At 39.3% G+C, this 27030-nt stretch overlaps 1 protein-coding gene across 7 annotated transcripts in view; it reads left to right on the forward strand.

The window, feature by feature from the left end:
* Window positions 1-27030, forward strand: part of LOC135459660 (oncostatin-M-specific receptor subunit beta-like) — a 116248-nt gene that overhangs the window by 10164 nt on the left and 79054 nt on the right. For 5 of the 7 annotated variants that reach the window (XM_064735892.1, XM_064735890.1, XM_064735897.1 and 2 more), the window contains 2 exons: window positions 9586-9660; window positions 15790-15865. The gene's annotated coding sequence lies outside the window, so the exon portion shown is untranslated. The remainder of the gene's footprint in view (window positions 1-9585; window positions 9661-15789; window positions 15866-27030) is intronic. The other 2 variants (XM_064735896.1, XM_064735895.1) reach the window with 1 other exon arrangement.

Consider the following 27030-nt stretch of genomic DNA (forward strand, 5'->3'; position numbering starts at 1 on the left):
AGGAGCATATCAGGCCTGTACAAACCTTTGCTGTCAGTTTTATTAGGAAAAGAACTCTATACCATAAGACCTATACTCTCACAAAACTTTTCCTGAAAAAGATGAACAGAGCAGAGATAATAACTGTAGTGACATTATCACTAGAAAGATTGTTACTTTATCACTGTGACTCTTTCTTCCCCATAATTTTATTCCTAAAAGCCCATTAATGATGTTTAAAGGGTGTGTGTTAATGCTTGCTTTGGAAACAAATGTAATTAACATATAATTTGTGATTTTTGCAATTTTGCTTTTGAAATTAATGCAACATTGAATAATATTTGCAAGTTTCAAAATTGATAAATTTTGATTTCTTGAGGAAGAGTTTTATTCTTGAAAACCTCTTTTGTTAGTCAAAAGGGAAGCAACATTGGGCAGCTTCTGAATAGCCTTGATAAATTAACTAACAATTGCTGATCAATCTATACCCAAAATACAATCAATACCCAAATTTCACATATTACTTCTGTTATAAAGCTTAGTTTTCTTTTTGTTCAAGGCTGGTAATTTTTCTATATTCTTTTGATTTATTATTATAAAAGTATTTAGTTTGATTTTACAAAACTCAGAAAGAGAGGCAACAAACACACTTCCAAGGAGCTATATTTCACAACATTTTATTTTCCAGTCTGTGTTTTTTGTGACCTTCAAAATCTCCCGTTAAAGCCTAGTAATTTCTGAAGAAAGGAACCTATAACATTTAAAATAATCCAAAATTATTTAGATAATAAAGAATCTGTGGCATTCTGTGAACAGACGAAGAACTCCATGACAATATTTTATATGACCCCATTCATCCAGCAAAATCCAAGGTCCTGATGGCTTGTGAAAAGCAAGAGAAGTTATGCAGATCCAGAGAAAATAAAACATGTAGAGCTGCCTTAGGCATCAGCAGTTTCTACCTCCCTGATGCACTTTGGAGTGTGATCTTCTTGACATGATTTTGATGACAGGAGCTTGGAATCTCTACAAAGTACATCTTTTGGCGCTGATCTCCCAGGTTTGCAAAAGACATATAAAATATTGTGTTCTTGGTTTCCCAGTGAAGTCACAGGACTGCCTTGGGTGTTCCAGTATCCTTAAGACATTTACCCATTTTCCCACTGTTTCAGAATGACAGAACTGAAACCAATACTTGTCCAGAGAATGCGTGAGCCTATTGGTATTTGAAAAAAACAGCAAAAAGCATTTTCTCTACCCCAAACTTTTGCTAGAAGAACTTTTCTGGTACATATTTGTGAAGGTATGCATGGCCAATGAACAAATAAATGAGCAGGAAGAGAAAGTAGCATGAAAATAGGAGAAGTCACTGCAGAAGCACATGCCACGAGCAATATAAAGTTAGATGAGAGCTCCTATGAGTGCTGCCTGAAAGGAACAGGGACTTAGAAGCAGTGGAAGAGCATCCAGCTGTTAGAGGCTGATCAGGAATAAAGGCTTACTGGGGTCTTTGCGCATAAACTAGGGTGCAACACAAAAGGTCTGACTCTGTCGCTACCTTCTTCTCTGAATATGAATCATCTACAACAGCCTAAATTTTGTTAATTGCTCAAATGAAGTGGGGGACCTGAGAGGAAATATTACCTGTAAGGCTCATAAAAAACTACCAGGAATGATAGGATACATGAATATTAGGAATATCCGAGGTACAAAGTATGATTCCTGAACACTGGACAGCTGCTCAATGTCATGTTTTGCTTTCAACCTGAATGGTTGCTACAACGGCCCAAAGAGCTGGCAACTGAACTGAAAACTTAAATACAGGGTGTCCAGTCTTCATCTGCAAGTACGTCTTGTATAAGCTGTTTTGGATAGATTTTGGGGCTTTGCTCTGCTTCAGTCAAATGATTTAGAAGTGGCAGCATATATGACATGAGAAGTAATTTTCACAGGCAATTTCTGTATTGGAAACAATAATTGGAAAGCATGGGGCTGTAGTGGTTAAGGTGCAAAGGTGGAAGATTGCTCACAGAACAGTGGCCACAGATTTACAAATCCAGTGATTAGTGAATTCTGGCATGAAATATTGTCGTGCTTTTGCTACTGAGCTCAGCCAAACAGGATAATCACTGTAGAGACAAGGAGATTAATTTAAAAATTGATGAGCTCTCGCTGCTGATATTTGTTTCTGCAATCACAAACCAACAGTTTTGAGCTGAGATCCCGCTTCTGAAATAATTGAAAATGCTTAAATAAGAAAACAAAGCAAAAAGAAACAGAGGAAAAGAGGGGCAAATAAAATCGAAAATTTTCAAATCGAAATCCACCTGTCACTAACTTCTGAATACAAGCACTTTCATATTAGAAAATGTCTGTATCATCTGTCAAGATCTTGATGTTCCACTGGAAATTTCAGTGCAGAAAGAATGAACGAATGTGCTTTGGCCAGCTTTTTTATTTTTTTTTTCTTTTTTTCAGCAATAATCCTATTTTTTATGTATTCAGCTTGTGATTTTTTAACACATTTCCACTGACTTCTCCTGAGTGACATAATTTGATAATGATAGACTGATAGACAGACAGATAATGATAGAGCATTCAGTATTTAGTGATCCCATATGATTTTCATTGGAGTAAAATAAAGAAATGCACTGGTGATTTTTATAGATGAAGGCTTAAAATAAGATCAGAAGTTTTGAATAATTTCATGTTTAGTAACACAGATAGGTGCCAGCTTGAATGTCTGAAAACTACATGTGGAGATATGCAAAAAAAATTGCCTTTTAAAGACATTTATATTATACAGGAAGATTATCAGCAAAATTGTTAAGATGAAGCGTTTATTAAATGAAAGTTTTATGCTGTTTATTTCCTATTGAAAATAGAAGTCTAGAATATATTTTATAAAAGTCTATCAACTCACATAGAAATTACAATGATAAGATGTCCTTGAACTTGTAAGGGGATGAAAAACCTTTTCTGAAGTCCTTGATCTGAAAATCATGAGCGTTCAAAGTTCATTTGTTTGAGAGATGATGCATGCAGCAACAGATGGACCCTCCCGAGGAAGCCTGAGTATATTCAAAAGCTTCCGACTGATTCCAGTAAAAGTCCTTGTACAGAAAGTTCCAGCTCACTTCTTGTTTACTTGGTTAGCTGCTGTAGAGGAGTCACATAGGATTTCCCTAACAAATCACATGTTCTCATATTGCAGCATCCTTGAGCCAAATGCATAGAAAACCTTGGGTAACCTTTTCTTCTTCAATATACACAGCGAGAAAAAAAATCTGTTTTCAACATTTTTGGCCCCTGCATTACATAGATGATGGCCAAATAATGAACTATTCAGCATATTTCCTCCTGCACTCTGAACAGTATCTGTATAATTTTTCTGTCAGTCTTACCCTTAACAGACTGGAATTTATAAGTAAGAGGGTCATACATATAGTAACACAACATGAATGTAGGCTTGCAATTTTGAGTATTAGTTCACAGGAAATTGCTCTGTTCTAGATGCTGTGAGCTATTTTCCTGTGCCTACTGAGAGACAAAGAGAACTATGGCTGGAAGAAGCTTTGAAAGAGTTTTTGGAAAGTCTGGCTTCCAATATCTGCTTCTTTCTTAGGCGCTTCAAAGTCACACATGGCCTCGCCCTTGAGCACTTGGCTTTCATAAATAATTCCCTGAGCACTGAGTGCAACTGCCTTCAGTCTGTTCTTATTGTAAAAGATGCCTAAAGATAGCCAATACAAAACCAGAACAACACAGATTTCTCCAGATTCCTACTAGAATGTGTCAAGTTGAATACTTGTCACAAGGAGGGGCGATCTGAATTCTGACCCCTGCTCCAAGAACTCTGCCCTGAATCCACTCACAATTTAATATAAATAGCCCTTAAAGCAGGACCAGAACTCAGAGTTCCATTAGTCTATGTAGGTGCCACAATTACTGAATTACTGCTGTCTTTTTCCTGCTTGGTGAGATCTGAAGTCTTTCTATAGAATGACTTGTTTTTCACAGAAGGGAGGAAAAAGATTTTGATTGCTTGTGTCACATACACAGTTGAAGGAATACCTGCCTTGTATATGCAGTTTCCTACCAAATGTGTAAAACACTTTAGGTCACTAGTTTCTTTACAGTCTACACAAAAGAGAGCTGCACTTACTCTTCAAAATACCCATTAAGATATCATAATTTTCACTGTCATGGGTATTTCAATTTTCAAAAATAAATATATAATTTCCAGTTCACACTGTAGCTGACTTGCCCAGAAAAAATTATATAGGCTTTCTTGTAATAGCTGTGAAAGATTTTTCATTCCACTTGTGGAATGAAAAATAGCACACTCATGACTTGGGAAAATAGGAGAGAAGGTGATAAGAATTTCTACTGATGTTTAGGGGCAGCAGATTTTTCATTACACTGTTTATTTATTTTCACTAATGTCATCCTCACTAACTTGTGCTCATACCACATGTAAAGCAGTAGCCATTTAAGCACAATTTTTTTTTTGAAGACTTTATGACAGATTTTTTTTATTTTCTTCATTTAATGCAGAGTAACTCATAAAATATTTTATGTTAATGATGGCTTTCTCACCAGTCTTCTTCCACAGAAGGCATTGACACCACTGACACCACAACAACATTGATATTGATAAAGTATGTCTTTAAGAACAGATGTTAGAATAAACCATTCCCTCCAGGACTGCATGTTAATAGTAACAGGCTTGGTTTAAATCTTTGTCATGGAAAATCTCCCTTTGAATCCAGTGGGCTTTGGATAAGTTCCCTGGACTCTGAGCCCAGAAAACTTTCTTCACTAACATAGATTCATTAACTTGGACAAGTACCTGCAGAGAAGTCATGGTATGTTCTCAGTAGGTGACAAAAGTTGCACAAAGAGGAATTTTAGTGATTCAGTGATGGTAACAGCCTAGATAACCAATCTCTGGCCATACTAGGAGTCAGAGTTTTCTGGTGCAAACTAGGCATCTAATTCTTATGAAATAAGAATTATTTAATCAGACTGTATCTTGAAATACAACCAGAAGTGAAGCTCAAAACTATAAAAAAATGTACTGGAAAATATTCTTTCTCTTCAAAAAATACTTTGCAGCCCAGGTCATTAGTTCAGACACTCATTTCCAAGGTGATCTGTGCAAGTTTTACTACACATCCTTCCCACATTTGTACAGCACTGAAGAGTTAATGTCTTCAGTAACCTTTTCATTTTTGCAAAGCATAAACTTTGCAAAAACACAGTATTTTGTCTAAATAATGTGTTTAGTTCTCCTAACCAACAGAAATTAAAGGTTTTGGAAATCATGTCAAGGTCACTGTATAGACTGTGCACAAATTTTGTGGTTGCTTTTGTGTTCTCAGTGACTCACCCAAAATTGTTTTTGTATTCTTAAAATATAGATTTAGCTTCAGCTTTGGTTCAGCTTTTATAGTAACATTTGATGCACTCTGTCTTCAAATCTGGAAGATATTTGTAAAGTAATTTATCTTCGTTCTGTGCCTCTCACGCTTTCCAGAAAACACTAGTGAATCTTTTATTTCTCTATTCAATTGTAGATAAAACTTAGCAGAAAGCTAAGTTAAAAAATAATTCTGCTATAAAATCACTTATGGGAGGGAAATACCCCTCTCTAGATTTCCAAGCCCAAAGGTGTCACTTTCCTCAATGATTTCATGAAAGAATATGGAATAAAGAGTTTGGCAATTGATAGTGATCAGCTGCCTTTGAGTGGACAAGGACAGTTTATACACTCCTGCTTTAGATAATTAGAAAGCATATTTAAGCATGAGCATCCAAAACTTATGCTCATGTAGTTAAAAAGTCACTGTTTTTCCTAATTTAGGGCATGTGACATGATTGCATTAGGAAAGCTGCAATGTAACTTCATAACCCATATTGCTACTGAGGTGTTATTTGGCACGAGGCATAATGTTTTAAATGCAAGAACCAGGAACATTATTATTCACTACTGTGTATTTTAGGGCAGAAGTAGGTGCATTCTTAAATACTTAGGTGAAAAGGTAGAGTCTTCAGAAAATAAGTGAGAAAGACTTTACCTTCATAATGGCAATTAAATCTGGCTTGAAATCCACAAACTGCTTGATAATTCTGGGCAGAAAAGCTCCTGCAGCAAATGAGCAGGGAGCTACTTCTAAATTTTTGTTATTACTTTCAATCCTGTCTGTTTGGCCAGCCCAGCAGCACAGTGTGCATGATAAGCACAGCTCACTTTTGCTTCAGAGACACCAGGAGCCAGACATGCCCCTCGTCTTTTCCAACTTGTGGAATATGTTCAAACTTCCGCTTAAGCTGAAGTAGAACCGCTTGAAATGTAAGGCTCCTCCTTTGTTTATTTTGAGACCTAGATGAGTAAACTCAGGAATGATGTAAATGGTGATATGGCTTGGGATCTGGACTGCTCACCACTTGGCAGGCTGTAATCACAATGTGCTCCTCTGCTACACGCCTGTCTCCTGCGGCATGTGGGTATGCCTGCGAGGCACAATTCTCTGCTGGTGGTCTCTTTCATTCCCACATACTTGCTGCTTTCCCCCTTCATGGATTTATAGAACATAATGACTCATGACTCCTCAGTTTGCCCCAAACTCCTTCTGCTAGAGCACATTTTTTGTGTAGCTTGTCACGTGTTAAGAACACAGTTTTAACTTAGTGCTTCCACTTTGCTTCCTTTGGATTGACCAGCCTCAAGCGGCAATGGAAGAGCTTTACCCAGATGCTTCTTGGTCTGCCTTGGGTCATCTTAACCACACATTTTGACTGCTGGAGCTATGGTGATTAAATGACTCTTCATGTTCTCTGTTGACGCCTCTTTATTCCTAATTCATTTTCTTACCCACACATGCTTGAGCAGTATTTTGTTTCTGAAGTTATTTCATTTATTTGTCTTTTAGTAAATCACCAAGGGTCACTTCTATGTAAAACAAGATGAATTAAATTTGTCTGGTATATTCTAAACTATGGCATTATACTTTTAAAAAAAAGTAACACATGTTTCTAATACATTTACCTTCTCAGATTGATATTAATTTCCATATTCTCATTGAAATTCTGATTATCAATTATCTGAGGTACTTTAACTGCCCATGATCTCTACAATTATTAGCTGATAGAGAAACTTGTCTAAAATTTTCTTATCTGAGTTGGCTTTATCTTCATTTATCTTAAGTTTCATTTTTCTTTCTATGTCTTTGAGGTGTCCAATTATTCTTTTTATCTTTTTTCTTCTGCAAGCACCAAAATTACTAGTGACCTCAGAGGGACTAGTGAAGATTTCTGTTCCTCCAGAAAATATTATAGTTGTGCTATGACTCCCAGGACATCTTATGAAGACACAACAAAGTCAGTCTTTCTGTGTACTCCCACTCCTGTTTTCCAGAAACCACATTTCTATTTAGTTGTTCTCTTCTGTGTAAGGGAAAGGTATTTACAATGTCACAAAAGGGTACAATGAGTAGGAAGTTTTATGACACTTATTACTGTTTATTTCAACACTTTGTTATAAATGATGGAGAAAAACTATTTACATACCAACAAAGTCAGCTTCTGTAGTCTTTGATCTATCTCATTGCACCATCCCACAAAGTTCTTTCCATCATCTCTCTGGTTACAATTATTTGGTTCTAAAATTCCCCACTCTTTTTTTTCTTGATGAAAGCTTAAACTGCCTTTTAAATCTCCCATAAACTTATCATTCTCAAACAGCTCAGCTATCTTTAACACATCAATACTAAGAAAGTCACTAAAACCTCCATCCCTCTCTCCCTCTGTCCATCACTGCATCCTTGCTATCACATTCACAGTTGATCTTGTCTCCATGTGTTGTAACTCACATAAAATACTCCCACATTATGTGCCTTGTCCTTTGCTCCATTTTTTCCACCAAATCCTGAAAAGCCTGCGGGTTCCTCTAGGTGCTTTTTTGCCTAATCATGATTTCCTCACACTTAGAATAGGACCAGCTTGGGGGTCCTGTGCTCACTGTCACATGCCTGTCTCCACTTGCATTGCCATGAGCTCTTTCAATGCTTCTTTGTCCTTACACCTAGAATTCTCCTGAATTATCATCTTTGATCTGTCATGATATCTCCTAAAGCCTGTTTTTAATTGCTACCTATTCTGAACTGTCTTACAGATACCTCCAGCTTGTTGTTATACCTGTAATTTGTCTACTGATTTTTCTTGCCATTTTTGTGCTATCACACTCTTATAAACCTTCTGTTTTGCCTCTTGAGACAAAATGTACATTCTGATTACTGGAAACCACTTTGATCAATAAATGGATATGCTTGAACATTTTTATTAAGAACAGTTTTGTGCTGTTCAGCTGTATCCTTAACTGTGACAAAACCAATTAATAATGTAATAAACTTTAATAAATCTAATAAACTTTAGATCCCTGACTTCCACGTCTTTATTTGCTACTTTTGTGCTGAAGCCATACATCACTATTTGGTACCACACTTTGCAATATTCTTGAAGACTATTATCACAATCAGGCAGAATTAATCTTGTAAGTTTTTAGGGATTTCTTTGCTGGGAGCACATTTTTATATTCTCTATGTTCAGGATGTTCCACTAGCTTGAGGCACTGACAGTTTGCTTGTTTTTTCCTTCAAGGATTGTAAAAATGGGGAATATAACTTCAGAGGCTTGATAATATATCACTGGTGATATAGAGAGATATAATCCTATCTCTCTTGACTTTCTTCCTCCTTCTGACCATTGCTGCTAAAATAAATAATGATGATCCTCCATAGGAAGCAGAAGCAGTCGGATACCTTTCCCTCCATTTGGTAGAACCACCTGTGAATGATATTTCTCTCTTCATGGCACCACTCATCATGTTATTTCAATTAAACTGTTGCTTGTCTTCTCTGAGAAAGACAGCATGGATATAACCAACTGCATTAAACAGGCTGCCTTGTGCATGTCATTTTATATTTTCTGCACTATAGTTTGGAGTACTCCTGCCCTGGGTAACAATGTTCCCTGCATGCCTTGTTAGGATTTGTAGAGCAGAGGATATTTCTTGTCCCCCAGAATGGAACAGTAAGTCTAAGCTTCAAAGGCTTCTAATGAATGAATTCTAATGAATTTGAGTGCTTCTGTCCTTGCTTGCCTTTGAAAATTACAACCCAAACACAACACTAAATGCAGCTGTCAGAGATTTTGAGACATCTTACAGAAAATACATTTTCATGCTCTTTCTGTCAGCACTTATTATGTCAGGAGAAGAGGCATATTGTCCTCTACAGCAGTTGTTATTCCAATATTCCTTTTTCATAATAAAATCAATTGAAACTATTTAGGCAAAAGACAGCATGCTCTCATCGTGTCATGTCTAGAAGTCTGTGGGAATTCCTGTAAAGGAAAAAACCTCTATGTGGCCTGCAAAGCAAAAAGGGCACAAATGCCTTTCTCTGGATATCTGCATATCTGTCTGTGCATATCTGCAGGGTGAGATTGCCACTGTAGATCTAATTTAACTGATAAAGAGAAATGATGACTTAGAGTTTCTCCTCAGAGTGTTTTAATCTCAAATTCCATTGTTTGTATTCCTAGGGCACAGTCACTCTTTCCTGCTGTTGAGATGCCAGGATCACAGCTACAATGGAATAGGAAGAAAAGCCGTGCAAGGTAAAATCAGGCTGCTTGTAAAGGATTGATTCAGCAAATTATATAAGCATTTTTAAACTCAAGAGAATAATTAGTTTCTTTGTTGAACGCAGATGGATGTTAGAATAAAGCATAGCTCTATTCTGAAATGCTCTGCTGAGTCATTATCTCAAAACTAATAATGACTCAGTGCAATAGAGAAGACTACAGAGTCTTCTGCTACTCAGCACTCTGCAGCCTGAACCAAGTTACTCTCCCAAGCTGCACATGGAGAGTTCTGTGTTTGTCACCCACGTGTCAATTGCAGAATTGTGTCAATTGTCAAGGGTTTCCTTGGCTCTGCTTCTTAACTGCCAAGCTGTGAAGAATTCTGCAAGACTCCTACAGGTAAAAGCAAAGGGAGATGAAGTAAACAGGCTGAAATTGTCAAGAAAGGCAACAGAAGGAACAGCAGCTGTCTCAAAAAGCCTTTACCTCAGAGGCCAACATCCTGAAGTACCCAGGGAATATGCTCTGCTCACATTCTGTGCTGTAAAAGCTTTCAAATTTAAAAGGAGAGAAACAAGGGAAACTGAGGAAAATTCTGAAATGCTAAGTACTTGGGATGCTTCCTATCCCATTGTAATAGGTACATTTTCTAATGGATTCTTATGGTAAGTTACTATACAGTAATACAACCACAGGATATACTTGATTGCATATCTGGCCTCTGTACTTTAAGAATCATTTCTATAGGGAAGCAGATGAGTGGAGGAAAAGAGCAAGACTGGCATGGAAATTAGGTCTGGGTTCAGCTTTACATAATTCCACATCTGTGAATCTTTGAGAACATCACTGGTGGTCAATTCTGCAACAACATTCACCAACGTGAAAGAGTAACTTCTCACCTAGACAAAAGTAGCAGCCTTTGGTTGAACACCCAGCATCTTTTGCTTGTGGCAAACCAAGAACTGGAGGTTCAGTAGCTGACAGAGACCCAGGAGTACTGGAGCTTAGAGCTGCCTGAGACAAAACAATAAGAGCATGTGTATTGACAGCACTGGTCACAGCCTCCCTCTCCTCACAACTGGCACCATGTAATGGGATGTGTTTCCCATCACATGATAGGGGAGTCTGTGTGTGTATACCTCCAATTTCTGTGAGTCAACATCTCAGCTGAATAAATTTGTGTCCAAATAAGTTGTTCTCATAAAAAAAAAAAAAAACTCCATTAATAACTTAATAGCCTGTTAATTAAAACACTCAGCCTGTGACCTGGGATCTTGTCTGGTTCAAATTTGAGAGCAGATATTTCCTATGTCAAATGGAGCAACTGTCTTCTGTTTCTCCTGTAGAAGTTACCTCACTCAGTACAAACTTTTGAAATAGTCTTTAGGAAAGAAAAAGAGAACTTCTGCTGTGGACACAGCTCTGGAGTGCTGTGATTCCTATCCCTCCTCCCGGGAGGTACTTCTGTATTTTATGAGAACCAGAAAAACTTAAACAGTCTAAAATGTCTAATTCAGTGACTCTAAGGCAGTGACTGGAGACCTTAGCTGGGGGATGGCAGGACCCAATTTTAAATATTTCTTCTTTAAAGAATTTGGAGTGAGGATGTAAAACCAATTCTTCCATTTACAAGGACTTCCTCTTGCTATCTGATTTTTGAGTGAAGGTCAATAGAGAGGTGTAATGCCTGATGGTGGAAATTTCAGAAATGTTAAAGGAAGGAAGTCAAACACGGTTCTTTTAAGCAGATAAACAGCTACATAGCAACTGATTTTAGAAGATCCTAGTGATAACATGGTACTGAAATCTGGGCCCTAAAATACAGGAACTTTTTGTTCTCATAACTTTAGATTCTGTAAATTCAGAGGTTGTGCTGAATAATTTTTCTTTCCCTTCCACAGTAAGATTCTGCATTGTCACAATCAGATAATCATTCCTACTTAGAATATCATTCCTACTTGAAAACTTTCCTGGTGGAGATCCCTATCAAAGCCTCAATGTGCTCTTTGATGCAATAAAATGATCAGCAATGCCTAATGCCTGCTGTGGCAGTTCTGGGCTGGCAGTCCTGAGATACTGGATGCTGAAAATTGATGGAGTCTTGAGATACTGGATTCTAAAAGTGTTTTCTCAGGTACAATAGATAACTAAGTAAGCTAGATGTGGTGCTTAAGCTGTAAATAATCTTCTTACATACATCTTAGTCCAAAAGATTGAATGTAAGATTTTTGACTGGAACTGTTCTTATTCCATCCCCAGAAAACTCATCTGCTTTTTTGAGCCAACAATGTCATGTTACGTTCCTCTACAATTCCTGCCCCATTTAGCTTAGAAATTCTGACTGCTAATGATGAAGAATTACTGTACAATTAACAGTAATATAGCTTTTGGAACTGTATAAAAGTAATGACTAGGAAATTGTGAGTCTTCTTTTTCTCCAAAACCTTGTATAGTGCTGAATAGTGTGTACTGCAGTACTTTTGAAAGTCGTCACTTCAGAATGGGATTATTTGATTAAAACAAACTCAGGAAATGGGTTTATTCACTATCTGGGTTATATAAATAAGGAAAAAGTCTTCATTTTCTTTAGGACATTTCACAAGCACTAAATAGGTAAAACAAAATTACTAAGACTATCTATTGAAATCTTTATCAAGTCAAGTATATTCTTAACTACATTCAGCACTTAAGAAGGTAAACAGGTAGATGTGGTTATGGTTCTCATCTTGCCTTACAATTGCTATCTAGATTTATATTTATGTGGGCATGCTCCTAATGCCTGCATTCATATCAACACCATTTACATGCTTTTGGTAACCTTGTTAAGAGCTTCTAGTCACCAAATCTATACTTGTGATTCCCTGTGCTTTAGAAATACCCTGCATTAAGTGAATCTAACTTAGTAAGCACCTTAGTATTCATTTACCAACAGTATGTGTAGACATTTACAGCTTTTAGTCTTTACTACATTGCCCATGAAGAAACGTGGTAAGGGAGACCACTTTTAAAGGCATAAAAGATAATGTAAACACAAAATGTCATTTGTGAAGGTTTAATTGCATCAGAATAATGCAATTACGTGAACTGAACATAAGGAGAGCTACAGCTAATATTTGTGTGATGCTTGGCTCAAAGAAAATATTTACTGAAAGAGATAGGGCAGAGTGCTGAATTTGATGAGTCTGGAATTAAGCACAGTAAACAGGATAAGCATTGACTCTGAAAGTTCATGCTTTATAGAGAATATTTGTGAAATAACCAAAGAAAAAGAGGAACAGGAAAACAAGGGAGCTCTGCCAGTCTCCTTTGTAGGAGTAAACAGGATTAGGTATAATGAGATTATCAAGTAATTCTGTGTGGCAACACCCACATAAATCAACAGACAGGGGGGAGGGAAGGAGATGGACTCTGCAGTGACTGTTAATAGCAGCAATGTACCAGCCATAAGAATAAAGCTCCCCACTCCCTTGCCCCCTCCTCCCAATATGGAGGGCTATAATTAAACCTGTAACCAAGCTACAGTTTTAGTTACAGGTTTAGTTTAGTGTGTACAGTTTTAGTTATAATTTTAGTTGCAGTACTATAATTAAAATTGTAACCAAGTATGGTGTCTGATAGAAAGAGTTTTTCTGTCAAGCAGTCAGTGTGTTCAAGCAAGACAACAGGACAAAAGTGTTCCCATGCTGACCTTTTCCACAAGTCACTGTTTGTTTTCTCCTTAATTCTCTGGAAGCATCGTTAAAGACGTACAAGCCCATCAAAACCAGGGTAAATGTGGTTTCTGTCTGTTGCCACAGAAACAGCTCCATAATTAGGAGAGTAAAACCCATCCTGGTAGAATATCCTCTTTATTAGTGACATTCTACCTGTATCAGAATCAAGCTTGTGATAACCTCTGGAGGAATACAATCCCACTGTCATTCCTGTTACCAAAGTCTTATCTGATCTCCGTTTTTCCTTTTCCTGTGCTGTCACTGGTGTACTCGGAGTTCATCAAATTTCCTGTGCTATTTAAAGAACTTCTTGGGCTGGTGCATTATTTTAAGCCTCCCTCTGTGTGCTTTAAAATACCAACAGGAAGCATTTACCCTACACAAAACATAGTTACTGTACATTGCTCAGTTCATACAGAGAGACAAATTTGGCACATTTCATATATACACAGGATAAAGTATGAAACTAGAGGATTCTGGACCACATAACATTTTCATTTTCTGCCCACTCTTCAAGTATACTTTCCATATTAAGGAACCCTACTACAACTGTTTGGGAAGGTCTCTGAATACAACTTGGGAAGTGGCATGTATGTCATGCTGAAAAAGGTTGTGTTGTAGCAGAGGCTGTAGTTATGACTAAGGAAAATGAGAATTGTGACTTCTCATAGCAACTGACAGTGAAAACAGAACTGTGCTGTGCCAGGATCTTTTGGGTCCACCACTTGCAGAGTTATTTCACCCACATGAATCTGAGATCTTCTACTATGTGTGTTCTGCTTCAGCTCAGTTAGAAACCTACTCACACCAGGGCCCCCAGAATTTTTTATCCCTAGGTAATTTCCATATGAACTCTTTTCTCCTGTTGAGTCCAAGCAAGTAGAATGTCACCTTATTTGAAAGTTTTGTGAAAGCTATTTATTCCTATCAAGTAGGAAAAATTATGGCTTGTTATTTATCTGATAAATTTGCATGGAAAGGTTCTAAGGTTCCTTGCCAAAGCCATCAGGACTCCTTACTGCTCTGTCCTGGATCATAGGCTGCCACTTTTGAGAAAGGGGAGTAACTTGCATGCATAGGATTTCTTTCAAGCATGACTGTAGGAGGATATAGATCAGGTGTTTAACAAACACACATGGTATGAACACACCACGTATGAAAGAAAATCTATTTAATACTTACTCATTGCTGTAGTGACATGCACCTTTTTTTTTTTTTTAGTTTTTGGGTCCATGATATTGAAAATGAAAAGCAAACAATAGGTCAGCTAAACCCAAACCAGGTTGTTGGCAGCTGGGTTCCAGAGATGGAAAGATGCCAAGGAAAGCTGATTCCTGAGTGTAAAAACAAGTATCAGGAACAATGAAACAATTTTTCTCAGCTACTTTTCTTGCGTAGGAGGCATGTAGCTCTATAGATCTAAAATCCTCCTGCAAATGTTAGTGCTGTCATGTGTGTTAATTCCTCAACAGCTTGCAAGGACAGAGACATCCAAAGACAAGCTGGAAGTGATCTCTTCCCCACTCACATCTCTTCCCCACTAACATCCTCCTGCATGTGCAAGGGCAACTTTCTTGCGTTGAGCTTTGGCAACCACAAATCCACACAGATGCTTCCCAGGCTAACATATATGTAAAATCATAATGGCTAAGGTTGGAAGTGACCTCTGGAGGTCACCTGGTCCAACTGCCCTGCTCAAGCAGGTCACCACTTGCCTAGGACCATGTGGAGTAACATGGAACCTGTGGACTATTAGAGTCTCTGAGGCTAGAAACTCTCTCCAGGGAACCTGTGCTTGGTGAGCCTTACAGTAAAAAAGGAAAGTGTTCAGTGATCCTGCTGTCCAGAGGGAACCTCCTGTGCTTCAGTTTGTGCTGATACCCTCTCAGCCTGTTAGAGCATCTCTGGAAAGAGCCTGGCTCCATCTTGTTTACAGATTCCCTTCAGGTTTTGTTCATGTTGATGTGATCCCTCCATGAGCCTTCCCTTCTCCATGCTGAGCATTCCCAGCTCTATCAGCCTGTTATAATAGGGACAATGATCTAATACATTAATTACCTTAGTGATCCTCCTCTGGACTCTCCAGTACTTCTGCACAAGGCTTTTTATTTCCAGCAATAGCAAAGAACACCCTATGGGGTCATTATAATTCTGTTTGCCATCACAAACATGCTGAAGGAGGTAGAGTTTGTAGCTAGGGCTCCTGATGCAGTGTTCTACTCTCCAGCACTGCAGACAGGAGAGCTCTCCACATGCAGAACCTTCCTGTCATGAGGGCATGCTGGCTGTGAGCAGTGGCTGCACTGACCTGGTGTTTTTCAGAACCTCCCAGAATAATCTTCTCCATAACCTTACCAGACACTAGAGTGAGACTGAGAGGCCTGTATTTTCCCGGGTCATGCTTCTTGCCCTTTCAAAAGCTGATTCTCTTGCCTTCCTTTCTGTTTAGGATTAATCTCTTCCTGCCTCCTAGCAACCACTTGCCATTATGAATCCAGCCAAGAGAGCCTGTAAACATCCGCTGTGTAAGTACCTAATGCAAGTGGAGTTAATGAACTGTTGGTAAGTGCTGTTCCCTCTAGCCAGCACGGCCTGAGATCTGCACCACACATGCCTCTGTCAGCACTCTCAGAAATGAGATCTTGAGATTATCAGCAAACACAGCAACTGATAACTCATGCTTGAGTAACTGGGGAAAAATATGCTGTTCCCTTGACATACCAAATCAGATGAACTTGCTGAGGACCCTATGAATGCCTTACAGGGCTGCTAAGGTGCTAACAGAAATATGTTCATCCATGTAACCAGAGTAGCTGCATTTGGTACTTATTTATTCTATCATCAGGGGAGATAGGGAGAGGAATTAAATCAAAAACTCAAAATCTGAGTTGGTCTTTGGGGCTATCCCTTTCTCCACACTGAATTAAAACAGCTAGACTTCTGACTTGGACTTCTCATCATCTGAGGCTAGGTAGCATGAATCTGGGTGAATCTCAGGAACCCCTTTTTTTTCACGTGTATCATTATTTCTGTGTACAAATCAGCAAAGGATGTCTAACCAGATTGGTGTCATCTGACATTTTCTCTGCATAATTTGAGGACCTGAACTGCCATGAGCATCTCCAAAATGCACCTTTATAGAATCATTGAACCACAGAATAGTCTGGGTTGAAAAGAGCCTTAAAGATCGTATAGTTCCAAGCCAAATAATCATTGAACCACAGAATAGTTTGGGTTGGAAAGGACCTTAAAAATAATATAGTTCCAATGGTTGCCTTGGGCAACCATTATGTCATGCAAAACTGTGATCAATGTAGATGCTACTGAAACGTGAACATTTACATTATGCAATTTATTTAGCTCCTCCTGGGGGTGCCCTCTAACATTCTAGCCAGCTGTGTTTGCAGGAGGCAGATATCTACTCTGCTTATTTTATTGATGAACTAAAGTCATTCACCTTGTGAAAACACTCTGCCAAATCAATTCTTCACACTCTTTCTAGTAACAGAAAGTTTAGCGAAAATATTAGTTTAGGAGATTCCTGCCTCTTGCCCCATGGCAGGATCCAGAGTTCTTTTGATTGTGCTAACACTGTGCAGTCTGTGCAATCACATTATAATGTAGATCAATGAACAATTAATTTTAAAAAGAACCCTTCAAAACCCAAAGAATTCTTACACTTCAGATTGTATTTAAGAAAGCATATGCCACTGTAATAAATAATGAGGTTGTTGTGTGGAAAAATCTGTTATAATTTTCAGTTGGATTCAGATCAGGTTTACTCATTGGCTTTGGCAAGTGAACACCCAGGTCACACAAAGAGCACTCTAAGTAACGTATAATGCAGTAAATGGCATGTGGAATACTCCAGAGAGCTCAGACAGGAAAGGTGGGATTCATCTCACTTCATGTCACACCTCTGCAACAAGGATCTCTGCTCATTTACAGATAATGGCGAGAAACAGCCTTTTAAAAAGGTGATTAATTTCAGATGATAAGATTAATTGTGCTCTGCTAAGTGCCTGTTTCTCACCACTGATTGTAAGGAAGTGTGCAGTCACTGGCTCAGCTGTGGACTATCGACAGCTGTGAATTCCTCCCTGCCTTTCCTGGCAGAGACATGTCACACTCTTGTGTGTGTGTGCACAGGCACACACATGCACATGCCTACACACAAACACACACATTTAATTCCAAGATAACAAACAGGTATGTATGTTCCCATGTACAACCCCTTTCCCCTCTGATTTGCTGCTGCTTCTCTTCATGAAGTGACCATGATATATGTTACAAACCATGTGGGGTCTTCAAAGCCGAGAAGAAAGGCAACAGATCAGGCTTCCTTCTCTTGCCCAAGTCCTTCAACTTCACACCTGCTCGCAAATAGCAGCTCTCAACTGCCAGCAACAGCTTTCTCCTTGCAATCAGTTACTTTGGCTAAGCAAAAGATCAAAGCAGCAGCAAGTATTTGAATTAGCATAAAAGGCAGACAGTCCTTGGATGTCCATGCTGCAGTAGGGAGTTTAAGCACTCCTCCTTGTTAGCTCCATTAAATGATGTAACGATGTACAAACTCCAAATGTCCAGTGTTCTCCCTTTAACTAAGAGGAAATTTTAAGTTAAAGAAGTTAGCTAATAACCATGTGGTGAGTCAGAGGTTGTTTGCTGTGGGTACTGCTTGCTGTGTATTCTCCTTGCACAAATGTTCATATCTCCTTTACTATGCACTAGCAGTTGGTAGTGAGCTAACTTCCCTTTCCTAGGCCTTGGGAGTTAATCCCATTTCAGTCATGTAAACGGAGGTTCTAGGACTGAGCCACCCTTGACAGCTAGAGGTATCCCTTCAGTCTGCATTATTCAGCCCGAACTTCACTGTGGCTCCTCTCTCAGCCTGGAGGCACAAAGTGTATTGGACCTGCAAGAGTGAGTGGCATGAGAAAACCTTCCAGTACAGTTTCATAAGCAGAAGTGAAAACTGTTCTCAGATTCTCCAACATGTGGAGATTGTTGGGTCCACCTAGCTTCTTCCTACAGAAATATAAGGGATGAAATAAATTTTTGACCTCCTTCCAGCTTCTTTTCTATGTGTTTGGCTTAAACCCAAGTGCACAATATACTGTGACATTGCTTGTTAGAATGCTTTCCTGCCAGAGTAATTTGCAAACTCAAACTATGCATCACAATCCCATTGCAAGGTGCAAAGGAAACTAAAAAGCTGGCAAAAACCCGCCACTTGTTGCAGCAATTTAATGTGGGTCAGAGCTTACCTTTGGGTCTAGGTATTTTAAATGATGGGTCAAAGCAACACTGAGGCAGAGGACAGCATCTCCATATTCCCATCAGTGTGAATGGGAAGGGAGGCTACTCACTACTTATGCAATCCTTATGTGTGTCACCCCTCAGTCTCAAAAAGCCAAAGTCTTAAAGTATTTAAAGCAGCAGAATAGTGACTTGTAAGGTCTCAAAAGCACTTATATCTCCACTCCCATCTAAAATCCCAGAGATTCAACCTTTAAATACTCTTTTAATATGGCTTTAAATATGGCACAAGTAATAGAAATCCCAGAGGTTGTGATTCTCCATGTCCTGAACAAACACTGTGCCTCCAGAAGTGGTTCTTATCCCTTCTACAGTATCCCATTGGCTCCCTGCAATGTCTGCAGACACTGTGGCACCATTTGGGCAATCTCTAGTGGTCGTCTTCTCTGCCAGTTCAGTGTTTGTAATTTTTATTTCTTCCTGGTTTTGAAGTGGCTTATCTGGCATGTTGTTATTATAATGTTATTATTTGCTGGCCCAATGAAAGTATGATTAAAGAAAAGAATATAAACAGGCTTTGGAAAAAGATGTAATTTAAATTCTTGCTGATAAATTTAATTCCTCTGTAGACTACCACTGAGTTTAGAATTAGAGGTGGGCCTCAGTCAGTTTTAACATCTGGATCCACAGCCACAGGATGAATTCACAACAGTTCCTTTAAAAGTCTTTACAAGAGAATAAACTACTCACTTATTTAACCTTAAACTTTCCAGAAATTGGTACATTCAGATGTCAGCAGGAACTGTGAAGTGTCAAGCAAGAGTCCAGAGCCCTGCAGCTCTGCAGTTATTACTGACTTTATCTCCTGGGAGCACCCTGGGTGATGATGCTTTCCAAAGTTACAGAGGAACAGTCAGAAATTGTCCACTGGTAAAAATGAAGTGTAAAACATCTTTTCTTCTACTACCACTACCTCACCTGACACTCAGCCCTCTCTTTCAGCGGATGTTTGAAGCAGAAGGAAGAACTTCAAGCCCACTAAGTACTGTCTTCTGGGAACTATCAGATTTATTCATTATGAATTATTGTCAGCTGCCCTTCCTGGGAGGAGCAGGATGAAAGAACCTATAAGCTTTTTGTAATTGATTTGTGATGGGTCAGGTTCACAGAGCACAAAATAAAATAAAGAGCCTTCTATTCGGCTGAAGTAACCCAGTCACTAGTGCAAGAAAAAGCAAACAAAGAGCTTCCCTTAGCTCAAACACTGCGGTATTCTCAGCCTGTGAGCACTGACTGACTTGCTGTTGTGCACATATAGCCAGGCTCTGGCCTTCCCCACGTTTTCCTTTTCAATAGCCACATCCTGGCTGGCCCACAGGGCACAAACCCAGCACGACCACCCGGGCTGGGAGTGTGACAGTGGCAGATGCAGCAGGGGCAACAGCAGCTGCAGGCAGCATGGAAAAGCAACCTCTCCAAATGTCATAAAGTGCTGGGTAAAAGATGCAGACATGGAAAGAGCTGGAATCCTCCAGGTCGAGGGCATTCTCCTCTCCCCACCAGCCTGGCTGGGAGCCACATTCCTGCATTCCTGGCTCTGCCACAGAACAAGCCAGTGTTGTAGAGGCAAAGGCCAAATGCTTTGTTGTGGGTAATGTATGTCAGGACAGCTCAAACAAAAAGCCAAAGTTTTACAGTTCTTCTGCGGGCCATATCCTGCGACCTGAATTTCACAAATTATTACTAGATTAAGTTATTCTGTAGCCTCTTTTGATACAATCCATTGAATTTAAAACTGTTTCTCTTGCACTGGGAAGAATTTCCTTGGATTAGAATGTGTCCTTCCTTATTGAAATGTTTATGAATTGATTTAAAAATTCCATGACACTGAGGCATCAATGATTTTCTGCTGGGATTACTAAAGAACCTTTTACCTTGCAAACCAAACTCTGAGATTCACCATTACTTCACACAAAATATGACAAGAGACTCACACTTCCATCAGCAGTTTATATGTCACTAAAGTCTGTTTCTTTTGAAACAGTTTATATGTCACTAAAGTCTGTTTCTTTCTTTCTGCTGAAACAGCAGAACAGATAAGAAGTAGGAACAGACACAGTGTTCTGGTATTTACTATATTTTAGCCAGCCATGCCTTAGATGAATTACTCATCTACCTGTTTTCCAAGGGGTGAGAGATTTGGGCATGGTGTTTTCATGCTATGTGATGGGTAAGACATACAGGCAAGGGAAAAACTGTGAGGCTGGATGCATTCTTCACTGTATTCTCTCATAAACTCCTTCTTCACTTACAAACCATAAGGAATAGAGATCCCATACTGCCACTGCCATATGGGATCTTCCCTGGCTAGGTGTGTAGGGGAGAGGAGAGATACATCAGACTGTCAAAATGAAACTTCATGATCACAACACAGAGACCCTGGAAGGCAGAATATTTTATAACTTAAACTTTTACTGCACTTTTTCTTTTGCTATAGTGTCCTTAGTGGTTGCAGCCCAGAGAACAGCTAGGTTGTCTTCACAGCAGCAAACAGCTCCAGGGAACTTGTGTGATTCTTGATGAGCTGCCTTCCCCCCTTGTTAAAGTGTTCAACAGCGGGACAGTGGGGCACGGCTTTGGCTGCAGTCAGGTGTGGGTCTCCCAGACAATTCCCAGGTATGCTTCCAGGAGTCAGTCACAGCTAGGGGCCTGGATACAGCCAACCCATTTTGGAGGGCAAAATTGTTCAACTGCACAGACACAGCTGCTCTGCACCAGTTAAACTCAGTGCCAAAAATGATTTCTTTTTCCTATCATAGGATGTTGCTAGTCTGCCTTTACTGTGAAAAACCCAGCCTTGTCATGCTGAAGACAATTGATAGAAATGGAATATTAGAAGGTTTAGCTTTCAGGTGCTGTTTTCCCCTCCTCCCATTTCTTCGGCTCTCTCTCCCCCTGCAAAATCTGTTTATACATTCATGCAGTGGTCTGAAATATGTTAAAATCTGAGAGTTACTTGGGTCCTGATGAGAAAAAGGAGGTAGGTTTAGGTCTGGGGGGTTGGGGGTGGGAGAGAGCAAGAGCTGTTGATCATGGAAATTCTGAGAGAGCAGGAGGGACAAATGGCAATAATCAGAATGGATGTTTTTGTGTGTGAGCAGTACAACTTCAGTTTCTCTTTAGAAAGATATCCACCACAGGCTCATTTGCTATGACCTGAGCCAGAGAATTGCACATCTCTTTAATAATTCATTTTTTTCCACTAAAGTGGACAATACAGGACAATTTCAAACCTTTTTTTTTTTTTTTCCAACCAGTTTCCCCTCAGTTTTTCAGTCTGAGGTGACTAGATGAAAACTTTTGAAGAAAGTTTGTTTTCTGAAACATGATCTGAACTAAAGGCCATTCAGAATGATTTTCTTCATGGAAACTGTTCTATTTTTGCTAAATTTGATAACAGCTTGTTTTTACAAAATAAGACATCGATGCCAAATTGAAGCTGGCAGTATAATTTAAAGAAGTGTCACTCTGGATATAAACAGGAAATGTTTAGAGTGCTGATCCAATGATTAATGAATGTTTCCACGTCTATATAGCGGCCAATTTTCCCTTTCCTTGGAGATTACTCCATTACATAAGCTACAGAAGGGCCAGAACTTTGGTTCCATGTATTGAAGTATACAAAAAATACATCTGTACAAAAGCTGGCATGGTTTTCTCCCTTTGAAATCAATTACAGGCATCTTCACTGACTCCAGTGGGAGCGAGAAGCAAACAAATGTCTGAAAGTTTCCTTGCTCACACCTCTTTTTCTGGGCCAAAGCAGTTTTCCTCTGCAGGATTTTTCAGCCTTCCTCCAGTTCATTCATAGACACCACTCCTTAAAAGCCTGACAATAGTTTAGTGAGGAACCCCTCACTTTCCTCCCCGTTAAACATGCTAATATTTTTTACTGAAAGAGGGAGCTACTGAGAAGTTCTGAGCCCCATGGTATGGCTCCAGCCAGCCACCCACAGCAGCCTTTTTAGGCTGGCCTTAATCGAAATGCACATTAAAAGGGAGCCTAACAACAGAGCCGTCTAGTTGCCCAAAGAGCACCAATTTAGGATAACAATAGCAAAGGGCAGAACTTGTTAACTAGTACATGCTGTCCCCAGACCAGCAAACCAGTGAAAAGAAAAAAAATAAAGGAGGATGTATTTTTGTCATCTTCTCTATTCTTTTTGTAAGGACACAGAAACCTCAGGCACCCAAGGGAGCCCAAGACCTTCAGGACAGCTGCTTAACTTGGCACTTTAAGCTGCAAGCCAAGCATATCAGCATTCATTTGGTGTAATTTCTGAGAAGCAGAAACTGCACTGACCAGAGCCTTTGTAGGCAAACTGAAAATAAATATCAGGTGGAAGAAGAACAACATGCTAGTGTTTTTCTAGTGAACTCATAGGCAAGTTGAGACTTACCCTTGAGAGCCAGCCAGGTGCTCCTAAGTTTCTGCAAGGTGTCAAGAGAGCTCTGCTTATGCTGGAAGCAGCAGGAGGGAGGAAAACTTCACAGAAGACAGAATTACAAGTCAGCATTTGGTTTCATTTTGTCCATTCTTTTTGGAGATGTTTTTCTTCAGTTTTTTCAAGCCCAAGACTTCTTTTGCCATATTCTGGATATCCAGGCTCTCCAGCAGCCTTGTGTGAGGAGGAGAAATCTCTATGTAAATATTCACCTACAGCACAAAAAGTGTCTGAGGTAATAGCTTGGCAGAAAAACTCTCTTATGTAAGAGGAGTTGCCCGAACCTAAAATGTCTCTACCACATAGCTTTCAGGAATGAAGGGTGTTTAAAGTTAATAACTCACTGTGTAATCTTTAACTTGCAAAAACGTGATTGTTCATATCTGAAATAGGTCGCCTTAGCAGAAAAAAAAAAGAAAAATGCCATGCTTAAGTCTCTTTATTAATGCTAGGTAGGAAGGAAAAGCTGTATGTAATATATGGCTTTATTTTGTAGGAATACATGTGTTACGTATATATTACATATTTATTCTGTGGATGTGCATAGCAGCTAAATACTCCCATTAAGGACCTGAACTCCAGCTTGCTGAAGTCCATGGAACTGCTATTGACCTGAATGGCTTTGGAAAACTCCCAGTCCTGAGTACTTAAAATTAGAAGTCTCCAGAAATGACCCTGAAATGACCATTTAATTAAGGCTTCAAACTGAAATGAGACTTGGGCTCTGAAAGTCTGGCTTATTTCTTGTGGCACTTTGACTCAAACTGCTTCTCTGCTGGTTCTAACCAAAAGACTGCCTCACCTATTTAAAAAACAATCCAAGGCCCTTGTTGTTCTTAGCAATGACACTGACTTTCATTCGCAACAAAGTAAACAAACTCAACTCTGTATTTATCCTTTCTATTTTCCCTGTTCTGCTTGAGTGTGTGGGAATGTGTGTATTTTCATTTCTTTATTTATTTTGTGATCACTTTTTGCTTGCTGAAGCCACAGCTTTCAGAGTCATACCTGAGTGTTCCCAATATAGTCAGACACTATTTCAGGGGACAGACAGTTTTATTCCCCCTGTTCAAAGAGATTGGCTATGTTGTCATGTATCTGTAGCACAATTTCTTTTTCAAGTACAGACAGTTATTTGCTCCACTACATCCCAGTAGACAGCTGTCAGTTTAATTGTCTCCTTCTCATTTAAGCAACTTGGGCCACCCTACTAGCATAGATGTAGGAAATAATAAAACTCTAGGGCTCTGACTAAAGAATGGGGCTGCATTACAGCCACACATAGAGTTATATATTTGGAGGGGAAAGAAAAGAAAATATATTAATCTGTGCAAAATAACATCATATTCAACCCAAGAGTTAGGATGAACTGCTTTTAGTCCCATATGAGTTAGTAGGAATATAGAATTATTCTGTATTGGAGCACTTTTGTTTATTACCAATCATGAAAATATTCTGCAATAAATTCTATGCAGAAATGCAGTCTACGCAATCTATGCAGTCTGTTTTATGCAGAAATGAGACTGAAATCATGTCTTTGAAATGAGGTATAGGTAGTTTGAGTGCTCCTGTAATTGGAACAGAGTCATTTGGAAAACCAGTGGTAACAGTGCTTTGGATAGACCTTTCAGGGTACAGAGAGGACTGGCAGTTCCTTAAGGGAAGAGGAGCCAGGAGCTGAGCACAATACAAGACTAGCAGGGCAAAGCCCAAGGAAGATGAGCAGCATGAGCTCAGAGATGGCAGCCAGAGTCAGCAAAGGATCCAGATTATCAGGTGAATTCATGGTAGTATGTCAGGTCTGACGGGAAGGCACAAAGCAAATCCACAGATCAGGACCAGGATAAGATTTGATGAGGGCAACCCAGGGGAAGACACAGTTCAACAATAATGGAGCAGGTCCAGAGTAAAGAGACAGTCTGAGAACAAGCAAGGGAGTCATTCTGCTGTCAGGGATCATCAGTGGGATCCACTGCTACTGTGGGCTGTGGCTGAGCTAGAGATCAGTATTCCCACAACACAATTTCAGCAGGGACCAAATCCCTGACATGGGCTGAAAAGAGGCACCTGGCTGCAGGGGCAGAGTGTGTGGAGACCCAGGTGAGGCTGGCCAATGCAGTTCAGGCCTGTGGGTACACGGGGAGCACTGACAAGATCCTGTCTCAGTAGCCACAGTCTGGAGATTTAACTGAGTGATTCAGTCTGTAACTACTGATCCTGCATGAATGAGGAGTCAGTTCCTCCTGAATTCATCTTTTAATATAAACCACATATAATATTTTAAATATTTGTTTTGTGAGTTTATTTATATAAGGAAAGTATAGAGCAATTTTAAAGTAATAAAAGTGTGACTTGATTTTTCCTTAACTATTTTTGTACTTCGGCTTGGCTCATTCCTGCCTCCTTCTCAGCCTTCATTCACTCTCATACTGACATTATTGGAAGAAAATTCATTTTCAGTGGCAAAAGAAAACATTTTTTCTCCATGCCCTTATAACCATACCACTGTTTTTGGTGGCTTGAGCTATCTGATGTTCATGGTTAATCAGCCATCTGTCACACAAGAATCCTTTCCAACCAGTGAATATTTGGATGCAAGCTTCAGTCAAAAACTGTTTCAGAAACAGAGATGTCTGGTTAGCTACTGCATGGTCTGTTTTTTCCTGCAGGCTCTAAAGAAGGGGTTTATGATGGTATCCAGCCATGACCTTGATAATGAAACACAGACTGTCCATGACAGGAGTACCACAAGTAATACTGAAGCAGGGACATAGAAAAGAATGAAGACTCAGAATAATAACAGTAACAACAAAAACAACAAAAAAGCTGTAAAAGATTGTTTTATCTCTACACTTCAAAGAGTTTGAGAGCAGGTTTTGTGTGTATACAACTTTGTAAACACTCCTGTGTACTTTCTAGCGTGTCTGGTTTGAGTCCCCAGATAAACAACCCAGTATTTCACAGCAGTGTTTACAATCAGCTCTCTCATTTCAGGCTCTCATTCAGAGATTGAGATTGATTAAACTCAATCAACAGTTCAAGAATGCAGGGTCTGCCTTTGAAATTGTCACAAAGATTCCATGTTTATTCATATAGACTTAGGTTCAAGATGCTTCCAGTTACAGCAAGTACCAGCTCCTTTGTTTATGTGTTTGTATGACACAGGCACAGGGTGTATGGATTGTTCTGGAAAACCCTGTCCTATGCTAGTATATGTGGAGGCTGAAGGTTAAAGGAATGGAAGAACTTGCAGATTTATAACCATAATATGATATTTTTCCACAAGATAAATTTTGAACTTGAGGAGCTACTATATTTTCTATATCCAGCTGTAGCTGCTACACCAGTCAGAAGGAGCACAGTAGAAGGGATACTGACCTAAACCCCCTTAAAACATTTCATTTCCCCATATACCACACACAGCTGCAGAATGTTAAGCCAAATAGTGTAAATGCACCTTAGCTCGCTGTAGTCAAGCAATTTTTCTGCTGAACAGGACCATAATTTTCACTGGATTGTTTCAACTCTGGAAGTTTGTGGCATTGTGTATGACATGCAGATCGTTAGTTCAGCAGCCTTCTCTTGTTAATACATCCCTGAAGTAAAATATCCTGATTTCTTGTTAGGAAATGATCCAGAAAGCTTGTTTGTCCTGGCAGTGCTTTGCATGCAAGTTAAAACTTAGCCATCCATCTCTGCACCTTCCTGTCTCAGCAGATTCTGTGTCTGTAAAGAACAATAGCCTGTCAGCTGCTACAGTCTGACAGCCTTTTCTGGAGAAATCAGACTTGAACCCACGAGCACAATGGTTTTTTCCACAGCTCTGACTTTTATTGCTATAGTTACTTAGTCTGGTGGCTACTTTTCCAGCATGCCTTTCCTTATGAAGAACCACTAGTAATGCTTTGTCCATCCCAGAGTTAGGA

Source organism: Zonotrichia leucophrys, chromosome Z (genome assembly GCF_028769735.1).
Source record: "Zonotrichia leucophrys gambelii isolate GWCS_2022_RI chromosome Z, RI_Zleu_2.0, whole genome shotgun sequence".
NCBI lineage: Eukaryota > Metazoa > Chordata > Aves > Passeriformes > Passerellidae > Zonotrichia > Zonotrichia leucophrys.